Source organism: Sus scrofa, chromosome 1 (genome assembly GCF_054392235.1).
Source record: "Sus scrofa isolate SSC_HxYL_T2T_F1_AM1 chromosome 1, Sscrofa_HxYL_maternal_Yorkshire_Landrace_v2.0, whole genome shotgun sequence".
Classification (NCBI taxonomy): domain Eukaryota; kingdom Metazoa; phylum Chordata; class Mammalia; order Artiodactyla; family Suidae; genus Sus; species Sus scrofa.
Genome location: NC_139383.1, coordinates 145,073,537 through 145,096,588, shown reverse-complemented (window position 1 = coordinate 145,096,588; position 23,052 = coordinate 145,073,537). Strand labels below are relative to the sequence as shown.

Here is a 23,052-nt window from a genome sequence, read left to right as displayed (position 1 = left end):
CTCTCAATTTTTCTTCCATATTTTCCAAAATATTTGTTATATATTCTGGGACGTATCCTTGACTAGTAAAAATTATCAGATTATTAATTTGTACTTGTGCTTTGAACCATATTATATGCCTACAGACAACATGTTAATCTCAGGTTAAATATATTTGCTTGTAGGAATCCAAATTTTTTTTTTTTTTTTTTTTTTGCCATTTCTTGGGCCGCTCCTTCGGCATATGGAGGTTCCCAGGCTAGGGGGTGAATTAGAGTTGTAGACACCGGCCTATGCCAGAGCCACAGCAACGCAGGATCCGAGCTGCGTCTGCAACCTACACCACAGCTCACAGCAATGCCGGATCCTTAACCCACTGAGCAAAGCCAGGGATCGAACCCTCAACCTCATGGTTCCTAGTCGGATTCGTTAACCACTGCGCCATGACGGGAACTCCTAAATAATTTTTTAATGAATTTATGAATATATTTGAATGTTTGGAAAGATCTTAATTTTCACCAAATTTTAAAAATTTCACTCACATATTAGTTTATTTAAACATAGTTAATGAAAGAATAAAGGCAAAATAATGAAGACACTGCTTCTGAATGAGTTTAAGAAGAATTTTAAACTATCTCTCCTCAATCCTATATAGTATATACATAAAGTAATTAAACTGGAATTGTAAAAAGTTAAGGTCAATTTCTGAACATGACATTTAAAAAACATTCTACTTAAGGATGATGTTATTAAGGTATAACATATTTTAGACATGCCATTTTCCTATGAATGCCTTTAAACAAGCTGTCTTATAGAGATTTGGGTTTTATGTCTGTGTTGAAACATTTTTTGGTTGTGTTTCAATGGACATATCTATGGGACAAAAACAAAGAAAATGTGCAACTTGGGGAAAGTGGGGAAACATTTTGTTTTTTTTTCATGGGATATTGTTGCTTACAGAGTGCTATCAAACTTTCACTTCTGAATAGTAGAGGTGACTTTGTCAGCATCGCTTTGTTCCCAAAGTCAGAGGCTTTCCGAAATAGTGAAGTTGACAGCTCACCTTTTTAGTTACTGCTCCATTTAGACACTTTTACAAAAGTCTATTGTTCACCCTAAGTGGTATCATTTTTTTTTTTTCTTTTCTAGGGCGCACCCACGGCATATGGAGGTTCCCAGCAACCAAAGGAGCTCCATTTTGTTGTTGTTGTTGTTGTTTGTCCAAGGTGAATTTATTTATGAGCTACTGTTCTAAAGTGATTCTGCTGCTAAACTGCTTTAGTAACAGTGAGAAATTATTTTCATAATCACTAATTAAAATTCACCAACAGAATTCATCCAGTAAGTATTTGTTTTGCATCAGCACTGAGAAGCCATTGCTATTAGAATTACATTGGAAGTAATTTATTTTATAACCTATGACAAATGTCTATACTTAAATTTCTCACTTAAAAATTTAAAGCTACATAGCTAGATAAAAGTACCTTTATATTTACTTAACCTTTCAATAACAGAGTTAAATTATAGGTGTATCACTGAAGAGGCTATACAGAATAGATGCTAAAAGCCGAAGCATAAGAGCCAGCTGTTTATGTGTATCCCACCAACTGACTACTTGTATAAACCTGGTCCAGATAACCTCTAAGTACCCCAGTTTCATCATCTGTAAAGTGGGGATAACAGTATCTAACTCACAGGGTAAGGATAAATGAGTTAGGGTCAGGCATACAATAAATATGAAATAAAATTTAGCTAATTATTCACTTTTTATAGTGAGGAGATTATAAAGAATCTCAGAAGATGCTACAACAGTAGAGATATAAGTGTATTTATTGTATAAAGTCAGATCATCCTCCAAAAACCTATAAATAGAAACTTAAGGGAGTAAGGGGAATGAAAGGAAAGACAGACCAGCACTTTTCCTTAAATCCAACAAAAACAGGATGAAGAATATACTAAAGATATATGCATCAGTTAGTTAAAAACCATTCCTTCTCATTGTGACTTCTGTCATTCTCAAAGCTTTCCAACAATTCCATTTATGACTTCAAACATTTCCTGTGTTCTGTCTCCGAAAGATTAAACACATACATGCAATCATATGAAGCTGAGGAACCTACAACCCACCAAATAGAAACAAAGGGCATCAAATATAACAATCCGATACTTTTTCACCCCTTTGTGATTTTGCACTGAGTTATGTAAAAATTCCTCAGTTGAAGCTTCCAGTTCCCAAGCTGATGTTTTGAACAGTTCTTTTTTATTTTTTTTTCCTGTCTTTTTGCCTTTTCTTGAGCTGCTCCTGTGGCATATGGAAGTTCCCAGGCTAGGGGTCTAATCGGAGCTGTAGCCACCGGCCTACATCAGAGCCACAGCGATGCGGGATCCGAGCCATGTCTGTGACCCACATCACACAGCTCATGGCAATGCCGGATCCTTAATCCACTGAGCAAGGCCAGGGATCGAACCCTCAATCTCATGGTTCTTAGATTCGTTAACCACTGCACCACGACGGGAAATCCTAGAACATTTCTTTTTACTATTCATCCCATACTAGTATTTTTTAATTTTTAACTTTTTATTGAAATAAATATAGTTGAATTACAATATTAGTTTTAGGTGTACAACATTTGATATTTTTATAGAATATACACCATATAAATTTGTCATAAAATATTGGCTGTATTTCCCGTGTTGTACATTATATCCTTGTATCTTACTTACTTTACACCTAGTCCTCTTCCCCTATCTTGCTCCAACCTCCCTCTTCCTACTGGTAATGACTAGTTTGTTCCCTGCATTTTTTTTTTTTTTTTTGTCTTTTCTAGGGCCGCACCCATGGCATACGAAGGTTCCCAGGCTAGGGGTCTAATTAGAGCTGTAGCTGCTGGCCTACGCCAGAGCCACAGCAACCTGGGATCTGAGCCGCATCTGCGACCTACACCACTGCTCACGGCAATGCTGGATCCTTAACCCGCTAAGCGAGGCCAGGGATCGAACCCGCAACCTCATGGTTCCTAGTTGGGTTTGTTAACCACTGCACAACCAAGGGAGCTCCATTTTGTTGTTGTTGTTTTTCTCTGTATTTATGAGTCTGTTTCTGTTTTGTTATATTTTGTCCATTCATTTTATTTTTTAGATTCCACACATAAGTGAAAACACAGTTTTGTCTTTCTCTGGCTTTATTCAGTCACTAAACATCGTACCTCCCCTGGGCTATCATAAATAATGCTGCTATGAACACTAGGGTGCACAGATCTTGAAATTATGTTTTTGATGCATACCCAGGGGCTGGAACATATGATAGTTCTACTTTTAAACTGTTGAGGAAGTTCCATACTATTTTCCTTAGTAGCAGCAACAATTTATATTCCCACCAACAGTGTACTAAGGTTCCCTTTTTTCCACATCCTAGGCAACACTTGTTATTTCTTGTCTTACAAATGATAGCCATTATCACAGTTGTAAGGTGTTCTCATTGTGGTATTGATTTGCTTTGCCCGATGACTCTAAGGTGGAACATCTTTTCATGTGCCTGTTGGTCACCTGTATTTCTTCTTTGAAAAATGCCTATTTAGGTCCTCTGCTTATTTTTTAATCAGGTTGGGGTTTTTTTTTATATTGAATTTTATGAGTATTTTCTACATTTTGAATATTAAGCAATTATCAGAGATACCACTTGGAAATATCTTTGGTAGATTGCCTTTTTTGCTGATGGTTTCCTTCACTTTGCAAAAACTTTTCAGTTTTATTAGATCCATATGTTTATTTTTGTTTTAATTTTGTTGCTAAGATCTATGTCAAAGAGTGTAATGCTTATGCTTTTTCTTAGGAGTTTTGTGGTTTCAGGTCTTTTAGAAATTTAATCTCTTTTGAGTTTGCTTTTGTAGATGATTTGTGAAAATGTCCTAATTTCATTCATTTACATGTAGATGCCCAGTTTTCCTAATACCACTTGTTGAAGAGACCATTTTTCTCCATTGTATATTCTTGCCTCCTTTGTCATAATTGTATATTAATTGACTATACATTTGTATGTTTGTTTATGGGCTCTCTACTCTGTTCCATTGAGCTATGTGTCTGTTTTTGTGCTAGTACCATACTGTTTTGATTATTGTACCTTTGTAGTATACTCTGAAGTATACTCTGAAGCATACTCTGAAGCCAAGGAATGTGATACCTCCAATATTGTTCTTTTTCCTTAAGATTTCCTTGGCTATTCACAGTTTTTGTAATCCCATACAAATTTTAGGATTATTTGTTCCAGTTCTGTGAAAAATGTTATGGTATTCTGATAGGAATTGCATTAAACCCATAGGTTGTTTTGTGTAGTATGACTTTTAACAATGTTAATTCTTCCAATCCATGAACATAGGATAACTTTTCATTTATTTGTATCATCTTCAATTTCCTTCATTAGTGTCTTACAGTTTTCTGAGTATTGATCTTTCACTTGGAAGTTTATTCCTAGGTATTTTATTTATTTTGATGTGATGGTAATTGGGTTGGGTTTTTTTTTTTTTTCTTTCTTTCTATTTCTGGTAGTACATATTAGTGTATAGAAAAACAAGATATTTCCATACATTGACCTTGTATCCTGCAACTTTAATGAATTCGTTTATTAGTCCTTTTGAGTTTTCTATATATAATATGCCATCTGTAAATAGTGACAGCTTTACTTCTTCCCCTCCTATTTGGATACCTTTTATTTCTTTTCCTGTCTGTTCATTGTGGCTAGGACTACCAATACTATGTTAAATATAAATGGCAAGAGTGGACATTCTTGTCTGGTTCCTGATTTTAGAGAAAAAGCATATAGCTATTATGCTATATGTTAGCTGTGGGTTTGTCAAAAGTGGCTTTTATTATTATGAAATATGTTCCCTTATATCAACTTTGTTGAGAGTTTCTTGTTGGAAATGGATGTTGAATTTTCTCAAATGCTTTTTATGCATCTATTGTAAAATCATGTGCTTTTTATCCTTTGTTTTGTTAATGTGGTTTATCATGTTGATTGATTTTTTTGACTAGTGAAACATTCTAGTATCCCTGGAATAAATCCCAGTTAATCATGGAGTATTATTCTTTTTATGCACTGTTGAACTAGGTTTGCTAATATTTAGTTGAAGATTTCTGCATTTATGTTTATCAGGAATATTGTCTTATAAATTTTTTTTTTCTATAGTGTCTTTGGTTTTGGTATCAGGACAGTGCTGGCCTTATAGAATAAATTTGGGATTGTTTCTTTCCTATTTTTTTGGGATAATTTGAGAAGAATAGGTATTAACTCTTCTTTAAATTTTTAGTAGAATTCCCCTGTGAAGTCAATCAGTCCTAGACTTTTGTTTGTTGGGAGTTTTTTTGATTACTTCTTCAATTTTTTTTTTTGTCTTTTTTTTTTGTTGTTGTTGTTGCTATTTCTTGGGCCGCTCCCGCGGCATATGGAGGTTCCCAGGCTAGGGGTTGAATCGGAGCTGTAGCCACCGGCCTTCGCCAGAGCCACAGCAGCGCGGGATCCGAGCCCCGTCTGCAACCTACACCACAGCTCACGGCAACGCCGGATCGTTAACCCACTGAGCAAGGGCAGGGACCGAACCCGCAACCTCATGGTTCCTAGTCGGATTCGTTAACCACTGCGCCACGACGGGAACTCCACTTCTTCAATTTTAATACTAGTAATTGATCTGTTCAGATGATCTATTTCTTCTTGATTCAGTATTGAAAAACTATGTGTTTATAGGAATTTCTCCATTTCTTCTAGGTTGTGCAATTTCTTGGTGCATAATTTTCATAGTATTCTCATTATGATTGTACTTCCATGATAACAATTGTAACTTCTCCCTTTTCATTTCTAATTTTGTTTATTTGAATCCTATTTCTTTTTTTCTTAGTGAGCCTGGCTAAATGTTTATCAATTTTTTTATCTTTAAAAGTATCTCTTGGTTTCTTTGATCTTTTATACTGCTTTTGTTTGTTTTGTTCCCTCTTTTATTTCCATTTTGATATTTATTATTTTCTTCCTTCTGCTGACTTTGGGTTTTTTTTTTTTAAAGTTCACACCTGTGGTATATATATGGAATTCTCAACAAAGTTGGTATAAAGAGAATCTGTCAGGAAGCTGCCTGTTCTGGTTATACATTTACTCTATAGTGCAATTCCAGCTGCAAGCAAGTTTTTGAAGCATTATTCATTTTAGTTCTCACTTAGAAATTGTGATCTAGTTAATCTGTAAAAGCTTTCTAAAATTGCCTATCTGAAATCAAATATAATCTCACTACACAAAACATTCTATCTAAAATCCTTACAGAAGGTTCTTTAAACAATGATGAGTCACTGGACTCAAAGTCAGGAGACTCAAAGGCTCTAGTCCCTTCTCTGCTGCTAACTTGCTGTGAGATATTGGTCTCTAACTTTTTTAGTCCCCAGTTTCTTCCTCTATGAAATGAGACAGGTGAGTCAATTCAGTGGCCTTAAGTCCATGTTTTGCTAGATGCACAGAGTATTCTGAATAACTTTAGACTCAGCATACACTCTCTAGCCTCTCAAGCCTACCATGTTATACCTGGACCATTTCACTCCTCAGTTATCTGCCTGACTCCTGACCAAATGATTTTTATGGACCTTCTCAGCTATAAGGGCATGATGCTAAGACTCTACATTGTTTATTTATAATAAACTCTATTATGATTTAGGAGATTGCTATTGTTAGTTCTTTCATCTTCACTGTTAACAAGAACCATCAAACTCCCATGCAATAGGATGAAATTAGAAAAACATATATATATGAAAAATGATTTAAAGAAAGCTCCTTTTTTCCTCATTGTGAAAAAGCAGAAGCTGTCAGATGGGGGCAGAAACATATCTAGGACAGTTTGAAAGCAGCTGCCTCTTCAGCTAAGGCAGGTAAGATGGCTGTGAGAGACTTCGTGAATAAAAGTACAATTCCTGAAATAGTCTACAGAGTTATTTTTGCAAAAAACAAAAACAAAAAAGCCCCAAGCCCTCACAATACTCCATCTTAATCCCTTGATACAAACTGAATACTCTGCTGCCAGAAGATTACACATAAGCCCTTTTGAGGGCAGGACCTGTTCCTCAGCTGTCCTTGTACCTCAATGGCATATCATAGTACCACACATAATACACACTCAATACATGCTTGTAGGTCGACTTACATTAATAATTTTTTTCTGCCTCCCTTTTATGCCACTATTTTCAAGTCTTCTCTAGCATCATACTCTCTTGCTTCTAGGCCTCAAAATGCTATTTATTGCCTCTGACAGGCAGCATTTTTCTCCTACTTTCTCCTATCTTCACCTGGTATCTCCCTAGACACCTGGAAAAAAATCTAGGTTAGGTGTATTCTTCTCTCCTTCCCTTATCTTTTTTCTTGCAGAGTTATGAGTATTATTTCCACTAGACTCTAAATCCGATGAGTGTAGAGAATAAGTGTATTTCATTCTTTGTAGTAAACTCATCATGTAGCATGGTACTTGGCACAGAATAGGCACTAAAACATGTTTACTGAATACATGTTACAGAACGAAGGAATCCTAGGATAGGGCTGGCCAAAAGAAGAAAAGGTAGAAAAAAGGAAACAAAGACTTAAAATTATTTATCAAGAAAGATAAATCAAATGAAAAATCATTTAAAACTAAAAACAGTGTTATAAATTGATTGTTGAAAAATTAAATTGAAGAATTCTCATAGATCACAATCTTTAATATCAAGATTTTTTTCCCTATATGAATTGTTCCAAATGGGTAAGGACAAAATGCCATTAGTCCAAGCAAGGATACTTCCTTAGGGGTTAGGAAAAGGTATTAGAATATATAAATTAATGATCATTGACAGGCACTTAAGCATAGCTAACTACATTATCAGATGATTACAATATACATTAGTTATATTCACATTCAGAATGTACATATTTCAAGGATTATAACACAAATTTTATCTGGTAATATAGGTTATTCTATAAAATCTAGGAAAACAGATTTGTGAAGGATGAGAAGAGTGTCAGCTTTCAAAGAAATTAATACAAGACAAATGCATTATCCATAAACTATTTTATTAAGAAGCAACTCAGTTTTAATATTACTTAAGCTCAGTTGTAAAATTTTAAATTCCTAAATTTAGATTTCTAAACTCCCCTGGCAAAATTTGTCTTCTTTGGGAGTTATTAAATCAATTAACATTGCAAAGGGAAGGTTAAAAGGACTTTGGTAGGCTACAGTCTCACAGCATGAAAAAGAACAGGCAGAAGCCTGAGTGAACTGCTGGTAGGGTTCAAAGAAAGGCTTATACTAGCAGATGATTAGCTCTGTTCTTGCAAAAATTTGGCACAGAACTACACTGTGGTTTCTTCAGATGACAGCATCATAATTCATTTAGCTCTCCCCTACCTTTTCACAAAAAGGCCAAAACCCTACAGGAAATGTGAGCACTGACATTTTCTACCCAGGATCAAAAACTGACTATTTTGCCAGAAAGTGAAAACAATATAGCTAAAACAGTAAATACACTACAATGTGTTGAAGGAAAGAGGCTGTTGGACTGGCTAGTGACATAATCCATCATTTCTATTTTAACTTCTAATGGATAAAAAGGTTAAAAAAATATAAATATACGTTTGGATTGGCAAATTTCCATGCAAATATAATGAAAACCAAATAAATTTTGAAGAATTCTTTTGCATTAATTTACAGATTATGACCTAACGATTTATACTGAACACTGTGCCTTTAATGGAATGTTTGATTATATATTTCTAGCTGATTTCCAGGCAGTTAAAAGCTAGCTTAAGGGCCATCTAGAAGGCATGATTTCTTTTCTTTCCACAAAATGCTAAGGCTTCTTTATCATTCTGTATTCAGTCATGAACTCAGCTGCACAAGCCAAACGTAAAGATTTTATGGGGTGATCTATCATGTGAATTCGTGAACAAGAATACAAGCCTACTCATGCAGTCACCAGGAGTGATTTCCATTTTTATGAATGAAAAAGAACCTTGCATAAGCATTCTTTATTTAAAGTTTTAAATGAAGAAAGACGCAAGACAAAATGGGAGCATTTTGTTTATATGTCAATATCTTACAAGAGGGGCAGAGTAAGAAATCTGGCTCACATGAGTCCCAAGACAGCAGTGTCTCCCTTGCATTAAGTACATAAATGAGATTTATGGCTACTGACCTAATCTTAGATGCCAAAATGTACAGCAGGAACAGCTTTCTGAAAAACTTAATTTAAAATTATGGTGTTAACAAAAGCATTTTAGGAAGCAGACAACACACCCGGCGTACATACACACATGCATCTAAGAGACGTAACTATAGAAAGAAGCCACGGTTATTCGCATAAATCTTTAGAAAACATTTCAGAGATATTTCAAATCTATAGGTTTTACTTTTTCCCCTTATCACCTTGATATTTATGAATTCTCAAATAAATACATATCATCAGACAGCTGATACTCATCACTAAAGGTCACTTAATATCAGATATTCACAGATTCAGATTTTGGGAAGGCTTAGAACTAAAAAAAAAAAGGTATTAATTCTTTTTCTGAATTTTATAAAGTAGTTTCCTTACTCACTAAGTACTAACTAAATTATCACCTTGGAGAGAAGAAAAGATTTGAGCAGCCACACTTAAAACACTTTTTTAATTCACTTTTCCTGAACACACTGATTTTTGTCCTAAAAAAGAAAAAAAAAAAAAGAAGAAAGAAAGAAAGAAAGCAATAAATGAAATCTATAATGACAGATGTCAAGTCAACACTTTCCTTATATAGTTCCATAAAACAGAATTCCTAGGGAAAAAAAAAATAACATCCTGTAGAATAAAATGTCAAGTTGAAGAAACACATCCCCTCTCTTATCATTGGGTTTTAACAAGTAAATTATGCATAGTTAAAGGAGGTAAATATACAGTAACAAATGCTTTTTAAATATTTTCAAAAGCTTTTTTTTTTTGGTGGTTTTTTTTTTGGTTTTTTTGTTTTTGTGGTGTTTTTAGGGCTGTACTCATGGCATACGGATATTCCCAGGCTAGTGGTCAATTGTGGTCAATTGGAGCTGTAGCTGCCAGCCAATGCCACAGCCACAGCAATGCAGTTTCTGAGCCATGTCTGAGACCTACACCACTGCTCAGGGCAATGACAGATCCTTAACCCACTGAGTGAGGCCAGGGATTGAACCTGTGTCCTCATGGATACTAGTCAGATTCATTTCTGTTGAGCCACAACGGAACTCTGATTTCAAAAGGTTTTTTTTTAGGCCACTTCCGTGGCATATGGAAGTTCCCAGGCTAGGGGTCAAATTGGAGCTGCAGCCACTGGCCTACGCCAGAGCCACAGCAACGCGGGATCCAAGCCACGCCTGCGACCTACACCACCAGATCCTTAACCCACTGAGCGAGGCCAGGGATCGAACCCGCAACATCATGGCTCCTAGTCGGATTTGTTAACCACAGAGCCACAATGGGAACTCCAAGATTTCAAAAGTTTTTTGCTTGTATTTCTTTTTTTGGCTGCACTAAGGTATACAGAAGTTCCCAGGCCAGGGACTGAACCCATGCCATAGCAGTGACAACATTGGATCCCTAACCTGCTGAGCCACCAGGGTACTCCCCAAAGTTTTTACTTTTAAATATAGATTTGAAGGTCTGAGATGTACATTTCAGGTATACATAAATATATCATTCCTGAACCAGATAAATCATGCTACTCTGTAACTTGTGCATAGGGCTCAAAAGATTTTTAAAGAGTACCATTTTAATTTCAAAATTTAATTTAATTTTGAAATTACGATGCAGGAGTCAAAAAAACCTGTTTTTAAGTTATCTATACATTCAATTTTAAATCCTTGTCTTAGCTTAGACTGTCCTAGAAGAGTATCTAGAATGAGAACTTGGATAAAGTTAACTTATTTGGGAGGTAAATCCCAAAAATTTATTTGGGAGGTAAATCCCTTTCTTACACCCTATACTTTAGTGTTAGAAAGTATAGGGTGTAAGAAAGGAAAAGAAAATCCAACAATGCTGTTGAGTTAGTTAATGATCTGAGAAACAAAGGATCAATTCTAATGGGAATTCTCTGAGGAACTCTGGAGAGTGTGGCCCAGAATCGCTCATCTGAAGAATTTCAGGCTGCTGTATTTATTCACAATATCCTGTCTCCCGTTGGTTGAGTGTTGCTACAAGTGGCAGTATCTCCCTCAATATTCCAAGCTTCCTTGGCACAAGGGCTAAGTAAGCTCCCTTGGTTTCAGAGAAAGCCTTGAAGTGGAAGAATGGAGAAATGCACAGCCTGAGTTTTGGTAGAACATTGTCAGTGTGCCCAGAATTATTTGGCAGTGCTCCACGGCATGTGACAAGGGCACCAAAACCTTGTGTCTCAGATGCCAGGTCACCTACAAAAGTAATCAGCTCATAGGATGGAGATTAGTAAGACTTCATAAATCTCAAGTTTTTGCATTTTAAAATACAGTATTATTCCTAATTTTAAAAATCTGAAGACAATCTAATTTTTAAAAATAGCTTATGTGTTGCTGTAACCGATACAATTTCCTTTCCAATTAACTTTTTTTTTTTGGTGTGAGTATGTGTGTAGTTTCAGAAGAATTTCATGTGTAAAATAGCAAGAGGATAAATTTGAAGTTTAAAGAAAAAGAAGCCAATGATACTAAAAGAGAGAAAGAAAAAGTATCATTTAATAGGTATGATGACAACTATTTTTCACATTATTTCTATACTATAAAACTGTTTAAATTGAAAATAAAGCAATTCAATCTGTTTTATTCTTTAAAAAAATCTCAATAAAGAACAATCTGGTTTGCATCAACTTCACATTCTTCAATTAGCTGTTTCAGCATCATGAACAAACACATTGTCTTAACTGTGCTTTTTTTTTTAAAAAAAAAAAAAAGGCTATATATCATAGTGGTTAAAACTGCTCAGGCCTTGAGGTCAGATGCCTATGTTTGAGTTCTCACTCTACAACTTATCAGCTATGCTAAATAGTGACAATGACAAGACTTAGTTATATATTCAGTGATTGGTACTTTAGGATTAAATTATACAATACATACGAAGTCCTCAGAAAAGTGTCCATCTCATAAATGCTCAGTAACATTACTGATTATTATTGTTATGTATTGTCAATAACGTGCAAAAATTAGGAGGTTAAAAAGTCATAATAGCAAGTTTGTAATTATGTGTGCATTCATATACAATTATACTACAAAGTAATAAAAAATAACTGAGTAAAACATAAACTCACTGTTTTGTAGAAGGGAAGTCAATGATTTCCAGATGAGAGGTGGAGTTTTATTTTGGTCTTCTTCCTGTGAGAGCAAGGATGTTATCCTCATTACAATACACCTCACAAGAGCAGTTACCCATAAACAGGTTGTCTGAGGATGTCAGATACTAAGAATAAAGATTAGTGAGTAGAATAAGAAATGATGAATTGGGAAGCTAAAAAAAGCTGAAATTGTATCGGTAAATACAATTTACATCTACTCAAGAAAAAACCAAGGGAAAAGCAAGAAGTTTTCTATTAACAGGAAAATGCAATATTTGAAAATTGTAAACAGTAGATATGGTGACACAATGTAGTCAATGAACAATGTGGAATAACAGACTACAATCACACAAGTGTATTACACACTTTGTTTTTATTTTTAATTACTTATTTTTTTTTGCCACATCCATAGCATTTGGAAGTTCCCAGGTTAGGGATTGAACCCGTGCCACAGTTGCTACCTGAGCCATTGCTGTAGTAGCGCTGGATCCTTAACCCGCCGTGACACACGGGAACTTCCTGCTTAGTGTATTGCAATTATATAAAGGAGCAAAAGCATCATACTACAATAGCACAGAGTCAGGTTGTGAATTGCTCAGAGGAAAGGGAAAAATATAAAGCTATTAAAGGCAAAGGAGACAAAGTAAAAAAGCATCAGTAAAAAATTAGAAAAAAATTTAAATTCCAATAGGGAAAAAGTTTGATCATGCAGTGGTAGGTCAGCATTAGAAAGTCATACACTAGCACCACTATGTAAGTTCAATTAAATAAACAAATTAACATATAAACCAATAGTATAGTCTAAAGTAGGACAAAGTAATGTAAATAAACAAATTTAAAGCATTGAGCATACCTGTAGAAACTAAATTTATGTTCAATCTGGAAGAAATTTGTTATTGCATATTGGCACAATGGATTGGAATTACTGCATGTATATAATGGGCACCAAATAGTCTCCTTCAAAGTTTCCTAATTTTGAATTTAAAAGTAGAACAGAAAAGGACATTTTTTTGAGATACTACAATTGTAGCTCTAAAAGAAATATCACTTTTTTTGAAAGATGAGAACTAAGGTTACCCGAAAGAACAACTTTCATCAATTAATTTCACCAGACTATGTACTGAATTTCTAATAAAGTTTGGCTTAAAATAGGGAGACATACATAATATATATGTTGAAAGTAAATGTCTATATCATGATAGAAAATAAAGCAATTTGCCCCCAGTTTTCAAAAGTGGTTGGGAAGTGGTTTTTCAAACTGGGTTTTCACATAAAAACATTGTGTTCTTATTATATGGGCTTTCATATTATGAACCTGAAAAAAAATGTTGAATGTTTTCCTGTAAAACTAATCAATAAATTTTAGAAAAAGTCAAAGATAACTAATTCATGCTCATCAAGCCTGTTATTCTCAGTAACATTAAATGGAGGTTCAGTAATTCAGTTACTTGATTTCCTTCTTTCGGATACAGTCAAATGAGTAGTATTCCTGCCACCCAGTTTTAACATTTATCTACTCAAGGCTAATCTTCTTCATCTATATTTTCACCCACTTCTTATTCTTACTGTGATTATATTGAAGAAAATCCCAGATATTATAACATCTCATCTGTATGTATTTCAGTAAGTGAAGAGAGAGAACTCTTTTTTTTCTCTGTGAATACAACCACAATACAATTATCACACCTAAAAAAAATTACTTAATACCATCAATTATTTTGTCAATGTTCTCATCAAAATTTGATGAAATACAACAAAATGTATGCTATATTAACAAGTAGAACAAATGGCCAAAGCAAAATCCACACCTAATCTGTACATGTGTCTTAATTTCTAATTGAATGTTGTTTTCATATGAATTAGGTAAAGTTCTTAAGTATACATTATTATTTAAATCAAAACTGCCACTAAGCAATACAGAAGGACTTTGACTTTAAGAGTCAGTACTTGCCAATGAGTTATCTTCAATGTGCTCATGTTTTTCTGTGAATAATCACTCTAAATTTTCCTTGCACATGCACAAAACTGAAAAGGGACAATGCTATTTCTATGGTCACTACACTAAAAGTACATGATGTCTTTCTAATTATATTGCTGCTTCATTTTCTATCATATACTGCTTCATGTTCCAACAACTACTCTATCTACAGCAGCAATAAATAGGTAAGGCCCTAGACTACTTTGTCATCCCTTGATAAATTAAAAAATTGGCTAATTCATTTCAACTTAGTAAATCTTTACTAAATGCCTAATAAATGCCAAGCTCCATGATGTTATATGTACTATTATGTTGGCAGTCAATAGGCGAGACATGAGCTCCTCTCTCATCAAGTTTATATATAATCTAGTCTAGAGGGAAAACTGTAAAAATATGCAAAAGCAATACCCATATAACCTATTTCTAAATTTAGGAAATGCAGTATTTTTTAAAAATCTCTAAAAGCATTTGTTTCTCATGTGGAAAATGATATCACTAACAAAAAGAGATGATGAGAGGTGGAAAACTTTGCATATAGGAGGCCATCCGATTAACAGGAAGGGGACTAAACTGATTAACCTGGGTTATTTTTTGGATAAGGCATTTATTGCTTTTCATGTTTAATAACAGTTAGCTGTGTTTACGGTGGGTTGAACAACTTGTAATTAAACCTGAGGTAATTAACTAAGTTTGAAATCCAGTCTATGTTTTACTATTACATAGCTTTCTTTTCAGAGGTTTATTATTACCACGGATGAGAAAGAGAAGCAGACTGGAAAGAAGGATTGGAAGGACATACACTAAGCACAAAGATGACATGTGAACTGCCAATCCTAAGTCCATTAAAAAATGTTCTCTCTCTTTACAAAAATATTTGTTATAAGCTAAAGGGTCCATTATATGCAATGGAACTGACCCTTAGCTTGTACTAGGATTGGGTCAAAAGTCTAAACCAGAAATTCAAAATACACATAAATATTTGACATGAATAAGGAAAGAAAGTCTCCAGTTAAGTGAAGCTCTATGTTTGAAAGTTCTCAGGAGACTCAATTACTACCTCGCATTCTTTTAGGAAACATAATTCAGGAAAGGCTGAAAAGGAAGTTAAGAAGACACTAGATTCCTGAAAGATTTTATATTCCCTCATTAGATATTCACTCATTTAGGCAAATAAATGACAAATCATGACCAAGTGATAGAAATCAACCTAAGTAAAAAAAGAAGCAATTAGATAGTATATAATATTATATTTTCTTACACATGCACTATGGTCTAAATTATAAACAAATAAGAATTAGATTACTGGAGTATATAATTTCATTATGAACTTTGTTTACATTATGTCACAGTTAAAGAAAGTGAAAAAATATAAGCAGATATCAGTTCCTAACTTCCTACAAACTGAACTTGAACTGCCTTGGGACCTAATCCAAGGGAATTACTTTTAAAATAGTTAAGAATCTTATTTTTTTAAAGTGACTTTGATCTTTTGTCTTTAATAAACTATTACAAAAAAAGTAATTTTTGAGAAGAAAATGTTTTTTACATGATTGACTTGGATCAACAATCCATGAACTCACACAATAGAGCAACAGAGAATGTCAAATATGTAGCTGCAAAGTATCATACCAGATTATATTTGCTCAAGAAGGATAGATTTCGTGATATAATGTGACACCCCACACATTGCTAACATTCATAGTGAAAATACTCAAATAACATGACAATTTAAACATTTTCTATGATTATATTAGCCACTTTCTAATGAATAGATATTACATATTATTATGATTGTTTAATAATATTTCCATTATTAAATAGCAGCTAATTTCTAATATTTGAAACTAAGCTATTTCTAGGAGATATTGCATTAATCATTATTTCTTCTTGAGATATATGTTTTTTCTATTCTGTCCATAACTACTTTACTGCTTAGAAGAACTTTAATCCCTCATCCCACTTTTAATAAATTAAAAAGGCCGTTTTTAACAATAAAGGCATCATATTGAAAAAAACATTCTTCTGTTTCTCACAACATTTCTGTATTTGCGACAGACTGAGAAGTTTCACCTTACCTTTAACGTGGAAGTATCCTGAGATTATAAACATTATAAACATTCTTAAAAGATTGTTACCTAATTTCAGCAGTAATAAAAATTTAGACGCAAAAAAAAAATCTAGAACTCCTTCCTAATAAATTATTTTTCATGTTTCTTATTGTCTTTTTCTCAGATGCATAAATTTTACATATCTACAATCACACTATAGGCACAGTTGTGCCTTTATCACTTAAAGGTATGTAATATGCAATTATCAATATTGTATACCCTGTTAAATGAGTACTATCAATGGATGTATAGTATTCAATGAGTTGATGTGCTATAATTTAACTACTGCTATTACAAAAAAAAAAAAGGGCAAGGATGTCCATACAAACACTTACAAGAGTAAGTTCTACTTAGTGTTGGCTTTCGTTATTATTATCATGCTATTATTATTGTAATTGTAATTGTTCTGAAAAAATGAAACGTACTTAAATGAATTTGAGCTATAGAAATATTGAAATTAAATTGATATGATGAAACTTGTACTGAAAAATGAAAAGAATAAATTGAGATATAAAAATACTGAAATTGAAATGTGTAAATTCTTATGAAATCCAAGGGAAGCAATTTAAAAAGATACTAGAAATAATAAAATTCTTAATAAGCTAGTTCTACGAAAAGAAGCTATAAAAACAGAAGCTTTCATTATGCAAACAATAACTTGGTAGAAAACATAATAGAAGAAAATCATAATTATATCTAACATTTATAGAACATTTAAGTGCCATGCATTACTGTAAATACTTTAAATGTACTGTATTTACTATTTTAACCTTCAAAATCACATTATAAGATATATGATACCATACTTCATCAACTCTAAGACAATATCACTTTAAAACATCAAAATTTCATAGGGGTTAAAATATGGGAAAATGTGTGTCATAGAATCACTAAGATACAGTATTATCACCCCTATTTTATAGAAGAACATGACAGTAGAGAGTTTCGAAAATTTGCTCAGAGTCACTCAACATAAAAGTAGAAGGCAGCTTGGTTCACTTTAACTATTTCTTGTTATACATAAATGAAACCATTTTTCCAAATTAACCTTGAGTCAGGAAACCTTATAACACTCAGTATTAATTCCAAGGATATGTCTGTAGGTCTGTTCTACATTTTTTACTTATACAGTCATAATTTGCAAATAGCAGTAGCGTTATTTCTTCATTTCCCTAACTTATACATTTATTTTTCTTGCCTTCTCCATTGTTTGAATAGAAGTGGTGATTTAAATCACCCTTATCTGGTTCTTAAATGCAAATGAAACGATTTCATGATTTCATACTTTTGATATGATGTTTGCTATACCTACTGCAGATGATCATATATTTTTGCCTTTGTTTTCTGTTAATATGGTGAATTCATTAACTGATTTTCAGCTGTTAAATCAGCCTTGCATTCCTGAAATAACCCAATGTGGTCATGGTGTATTATCATTTTATATATCACAAGTTTAATCTGATAATATCTTGTGAAGGATTTTTAAACTTATATTCATGAGTGAGATGAAATCACAATTTTCCTATTTCTTAATTTCATTACTGGATTTTATTATTACCAAGCATATTAAAAAATAGAATCTTGAATCAAATGCAAACATAGATTGAATAATAATTCAAATACCAAAAATGGTTAATGTCCTAAAAGACAATAATGTAACTTTTGTGGTTCTCTTTTTCTACTTCACAGAAATCATTTACATCCCTACTGGACAAAAATCTATATATTATTTAGTATCTTCGTAGAGTCTAGGCTTCAATCAGTAAACAGTAAATGAAAATAAAGTTTATTTCCCAGAGAAGTAAATATTCCCTGAGTAGGCTTTTCAACAATACGCCAGAATAACACTGAAAGGACATGCAGTCAATCATCCTTACAAAAACATTTTCAAAAGAAACGTTAACTATATGTAATAGAATATAGATGCTAACCTCATAAAAATGAGGGTCCTCTTCTGTTTCTTGAAAGGTTTCTGTATAAAGGAATTATAACATCTTCCTTTTAAGATTTCTGGGACTGATTATTTGTGTCTTTTTATTTCATTTAATGTTGCCAGAGATTGATCAACTTTAGTCATTTCTGAGAACCACTATTGGCTTTGGTGAACTCTGTCTTATGTTTATATTCTATTTAATTAATTTCTTTTTGAACTTTGTTTCTTTGGCTTAAACTTATATTTTTTAATGTAACTTATGGTTGGTTATTGCTTATCTCATGGATTTTCAGCAATTCTCCATATATATATATATATGTACATATATACACACACACACATATATGAAGCTATACATTTCATTGGAAATACTGCTTTAATGTTATTTCACAGTTTTGGTATACTAAATTTTTCATTAGCAATTTGTTTAAAACATTCTAATATCCCTTGGGGTTTATTCTTTGCACCATGAATTACTTAGAAATTTGTTTAATTTCCAAATAATTGAAGATTTTCTGGCAATTTTTAAATTGTGGTTAAAGACATATAAAATTTACCATCTTGGTCACTACTGTAGAATGGTAATGTTAAATATATGCACCTTATTGTGCAACAAATCTCTACAACCTTTTTGCCTTGCAAAACTGAAACTCCATACCCATTGAACAACTCCCCCCATTCCCTGACAACCAGCATCCACTTTTTGTTTCTATAAATTTGTGTACTTTAAATAGCTCATATATGTGGAATCATGCAGCATTTGTCTTTTTGTAACTAGCTTATTTCATACAGTATAAAGTTTTCAAGTTTCATCCATGTTGTTACATATGATAGAATTTCCCTTTTTTTTTCTTCTGGTCTTTTTGCCTTTTCTAGGGCCACTCCCATGGTATATGGGGGTTCCCAGGCTAGTGGTCAAATCCGATCTGTAGCCACCGGCCTACGCCAGAGCCACAGCAATGTGGGATCCAAGCTGCATCTGCAACTTACACCACAGCTCATGGCAACGCCAGATCCTTAACCCACTGAGCAAGGCCAGGGACCGAACCCACAATCTCATGGTTCCTAGTCGGATTTGTTAAGCACTGTGCCGCGATGGGAACTCCCCTTCTTTTTTTTTTTTTTAAGAATTAATAATATTCCATCACAGGTATATACTACATATCATTTTCTATTCATCTGTTGATGAACTTGTTTCCACATCTCACCTATTGTGAATAAAGATGCAATGAATGCAGGAGTAAAAATTTCTAAGATCCCAATTTCAATTATTTTGGATAAATACCCAGATGCAGGATTCCTGGATCATATGGTAGTTCTATTTTTAATACTGAGTCAACCTCACACTTTCTTCCATAGTTGTTGCATCACTTTACATTCCCAGCAAGAATGCACAAACATTACAAATTATTTATATTTTTAGCAACACGATATTTTTGTTTTTTTTTTGTTTGTTTTGTTTTTGTTTGTTTTTGATAATGGCTGTCCTAAAGGATATGAATTGATATCTCATTGCAGTTTTTGTTTGCATATCCCTGATAATTAGTGATGATGAGAATTTTATTCAATGCCTGCTTGCCATATGTAGATCATCTTTGGAGAGATGTCTATTCAACTCTTTTGCCCATTTTTAAATTGGATTATTCTTGCTGTTGAGTAGTAGGTATTCTTTATATATTCTGAATACTAATACAGTTTGCAAAAATTTCCCCCGTTCTGTAGATTGTATTCTAGTGATTGATTCCATTCCTGTGTGGAAGTTTTTATGTTTGATATTGTCCTATTTGTCCCATGTTCATATCCTTGCTTTTGTTACCTTGCTTTAGATATCATATCCAAGAAATCACTGCCAAATGCAGTATCATGAAACTTTTCCCCTCTGTTTTCTTCTAGGAGTTTTATAGTTTCAGGTCTTATGTTTAGGTATTTAATCCATCTTTAGTTAATCTTTACATATGTAAATTGAGGGTATAAATTCACTTTCTGGCACATGGATATCCAGTTTTTCTAGCACCATTTGGCAAAAATACCTTGCTGTCCCCATTGAGTAGCCTTGGTATTTCGTTAAAGATCATTTGGCCATGTACATAAGTGTTTATTTCTAGGCTTTCTGTTCTGTTTCATTGGTTTACATGTCTGTCCTTATGTCAGCACCACACTGTTTTAATTGCTGCAGCTTTGTAATATGTTTTGAAATTGGGATGTGTAAAGCCTCCATCACTGTTTTGCATTCTCAAGATTGCTTGGGGAACTGGAGTTCTTTAAGATGCCATATGGTTTGTATTTTTTTTTTTTTGAGGCCAAACCAATAGGGTTTTTTCCCCTTTTTTTGTGTTCTTTCTTTTTTTATATATATTTTTATTTTTTTCCATTATAGCTGGTTTACAGTGTTCATCGATTTTCTACTGTACACTGTGGTGACCCAGTTACACATACAAGTGTACATTCTTTTTTCTCATATTATCATGCTCCATCATAATGCGATCAGACATAGTTCCCAGTGCGACACAGCAGTATCTCATTGCTAATCCATTCCTAAGGCAATAGTCTGCTTCTATTATCCTCAAGCACCCCATCCATCGTACTCCCTCCTGTTCCCCTTGGCAACCACAAGTCTATTCTCCAAGTCCATGATTTTCTTTTCTATGGAAAGTTTCATTTGTGCCTTATATCAGATTCCAGATATAAGTGATATCATATGATATTTGGCTTTCTCTTTCTGACTTACTTCATTTAGTATGAGAGTCTCTAGTTCCATCCATGTTGCTGGAAATGGCATTATTTTTTCTTTTTGATGGTTGAGTAGTATTCCATAGTGTATATATACCACACATTCCTAATCCAATCATCTGTCAATGGACATTTGCGTTGTTTCCATGTCTTGGCTATTGTGAATAGTGCTGCAATGAATATGCAGGGGCATGTGTCTTTTTCAAGGAAAGTTTTGTCTGGATATATGCCCAAGAGTGGTACTGCTGGGTCATATAGTAGTTCTATGTATAGTTTTATAAGGTACCTCCATACTGTTCTCCATAGTGGTTGTACGAGCTTACGTTCACACCAACAATGTAGTGTGAGGGTACTACATAAAAATCATATATAAAAAGGAGGGTTCCCTTTCCTCCACACCCCCCTCCCCAGCATTTGTCATTTGTGGTCTTATTAATGATGGCTACTCTGACTGGGGTGAGGTGGTATCTCCCAGTAGTTTTGATTTGTGTTTCTCTAATAATCAGTGATGTTGAGTATTTTTTTTTCATGTGCTTGTTGCCCATCTGTATATCTTCCTTGGAGAAATGTCTATTCAGGTCTTTTGCCCATTTTTCAATTGGATTTTGGCTTTTTTTGCTGTTGAGTTGTATAAATTGTTTGTATATTTTAGAGAATAAGTCCTTGTCAGCTGAATCATTTGAAACTATTTTCTCCCATTCTGTAAGTTGTTTTTTGGTTTCCTTTGCTGTGCAAAATCTTGTCAGTTTGATTAGGTCCCATTGGTTTATTTTTGCTCTTATTTCTGTTGCTTTGGGAGACTGACCTGAGAAAACATTTGTAAGATTGATGTCACAGAATGTTTTACTATGTTCTCTTCCAGGAGTTTGATGGTGTCTTGTCTTATATTTAAGTCTTTAAGCCATTTTGAGTTTATTTTCATGTATGGTGTGAGGGTGTGTTCTAGTTTCATTGATTTGCATACAGCCATCCATGTTTCCCAGCAATAGTTGCTGAAAAGATTGTCTTTTCCCCATTTTATGGTCTTGCTTCCTTTGTCAAAGATTAATTGACCCTAGGTGTCTGGGTTTATTTCTGGGTTCTCTATTCTGTTCCATTGGTCTGTCTGTCTGTTTTGGTTCCAGGACCACACTGTCTTGATGACTGTGGCTTTGTAATATTGCCTGAATTCTGGGAGAGTTATGCCTCCTGCTTAGTTTTTGTTCCTCAGAATTGCTTTGGCAATTCTGGGTCTTTTGTGGTTCCATATACATTTTTGGATTGTTTGTTCTAGTTCTGTGAAAAATGTCATGGGTAATTTGATAGGATTGCATTGCATCTGTAGATTGCTTTGGGTAGTATGGCCATTTTTACAATATTAATTTTTCCAACCCAGTATCATGGAATACTTTTCCATTTCTTTACATCTTCTCTAATTTCCTTGATTAATGTTTTATAGTTCTCAGCATATAAGGCCTTTGCCTCCTTGGTCAGGTGTATTCCCAGGTATTTGATTTTTGGGGGTGCAATTTTGAAAGGTATTGTATTCCTTTTCTAATATTTCATTGTTAGTATATAGAAATGCAACTGATTTCTGAATGTTAGTCTTATATCCTGCTACTTTACTGAATTTGTTGGTCAGTTCAAGTAGTTTTTGGGTTGAGTCCTTGGGGTTTTCTATGTATATAGTATCATGTCATCTGTATATAGTGACAGTTTTACCTCTTCTTATTTGGATGCCTTTTATTTCTTTTGTTTGTCTGATTGCTGTGGCTAGGACTTCCAGTACTGTGTTGAATAACAGTGATGAGAGTGGACATCATTGTCTTGTTCTAGATTTTAGTGGGAAGGCTTTCAGCTTTTCTTCATTGAGTATTATATTTGCTGTGGGTTTGTCATAAATGGCTTTGATTATGTTAAGGTATGTACCCTTTATACCTATTTTTGGAAGCGTTTTTAAAATGAATGGATGTTGGACGTTGTCAAATGCTTTTTCTGCATCTGTTGAGATGATCATGTGGTTTTTGACTTTTGTTACAGA

The 23,052-nt window shown here is 33.8% G+C and overlaps 1 protein-coding gene across 4 annotated transcripts in view; it reads right to left on the bottom strand.

Annotated features, from left to right (window-relative positions):
* LOC146406408 (uncharacterized) overlaps positions 1-12,360 on the bottom strand; it is a 146,008-nt gene extending 133,648 nt beyond the window's left edge. For all 4 annotated transcript variants that reach the window (XR_014814573.1, XR_014814575.1, XR_014814578.1 and 1 more), the window contains exon 1: positions 12,260-12,360. The gene's annotated coding sequence lies outside the window, so the exon portion shown is untranslated. The remainder of the gene's footprint in view (positions 1-12,259) is intronic.
* Positions 12,361-23,052: the final 10,692 nt, after the last annotated feature.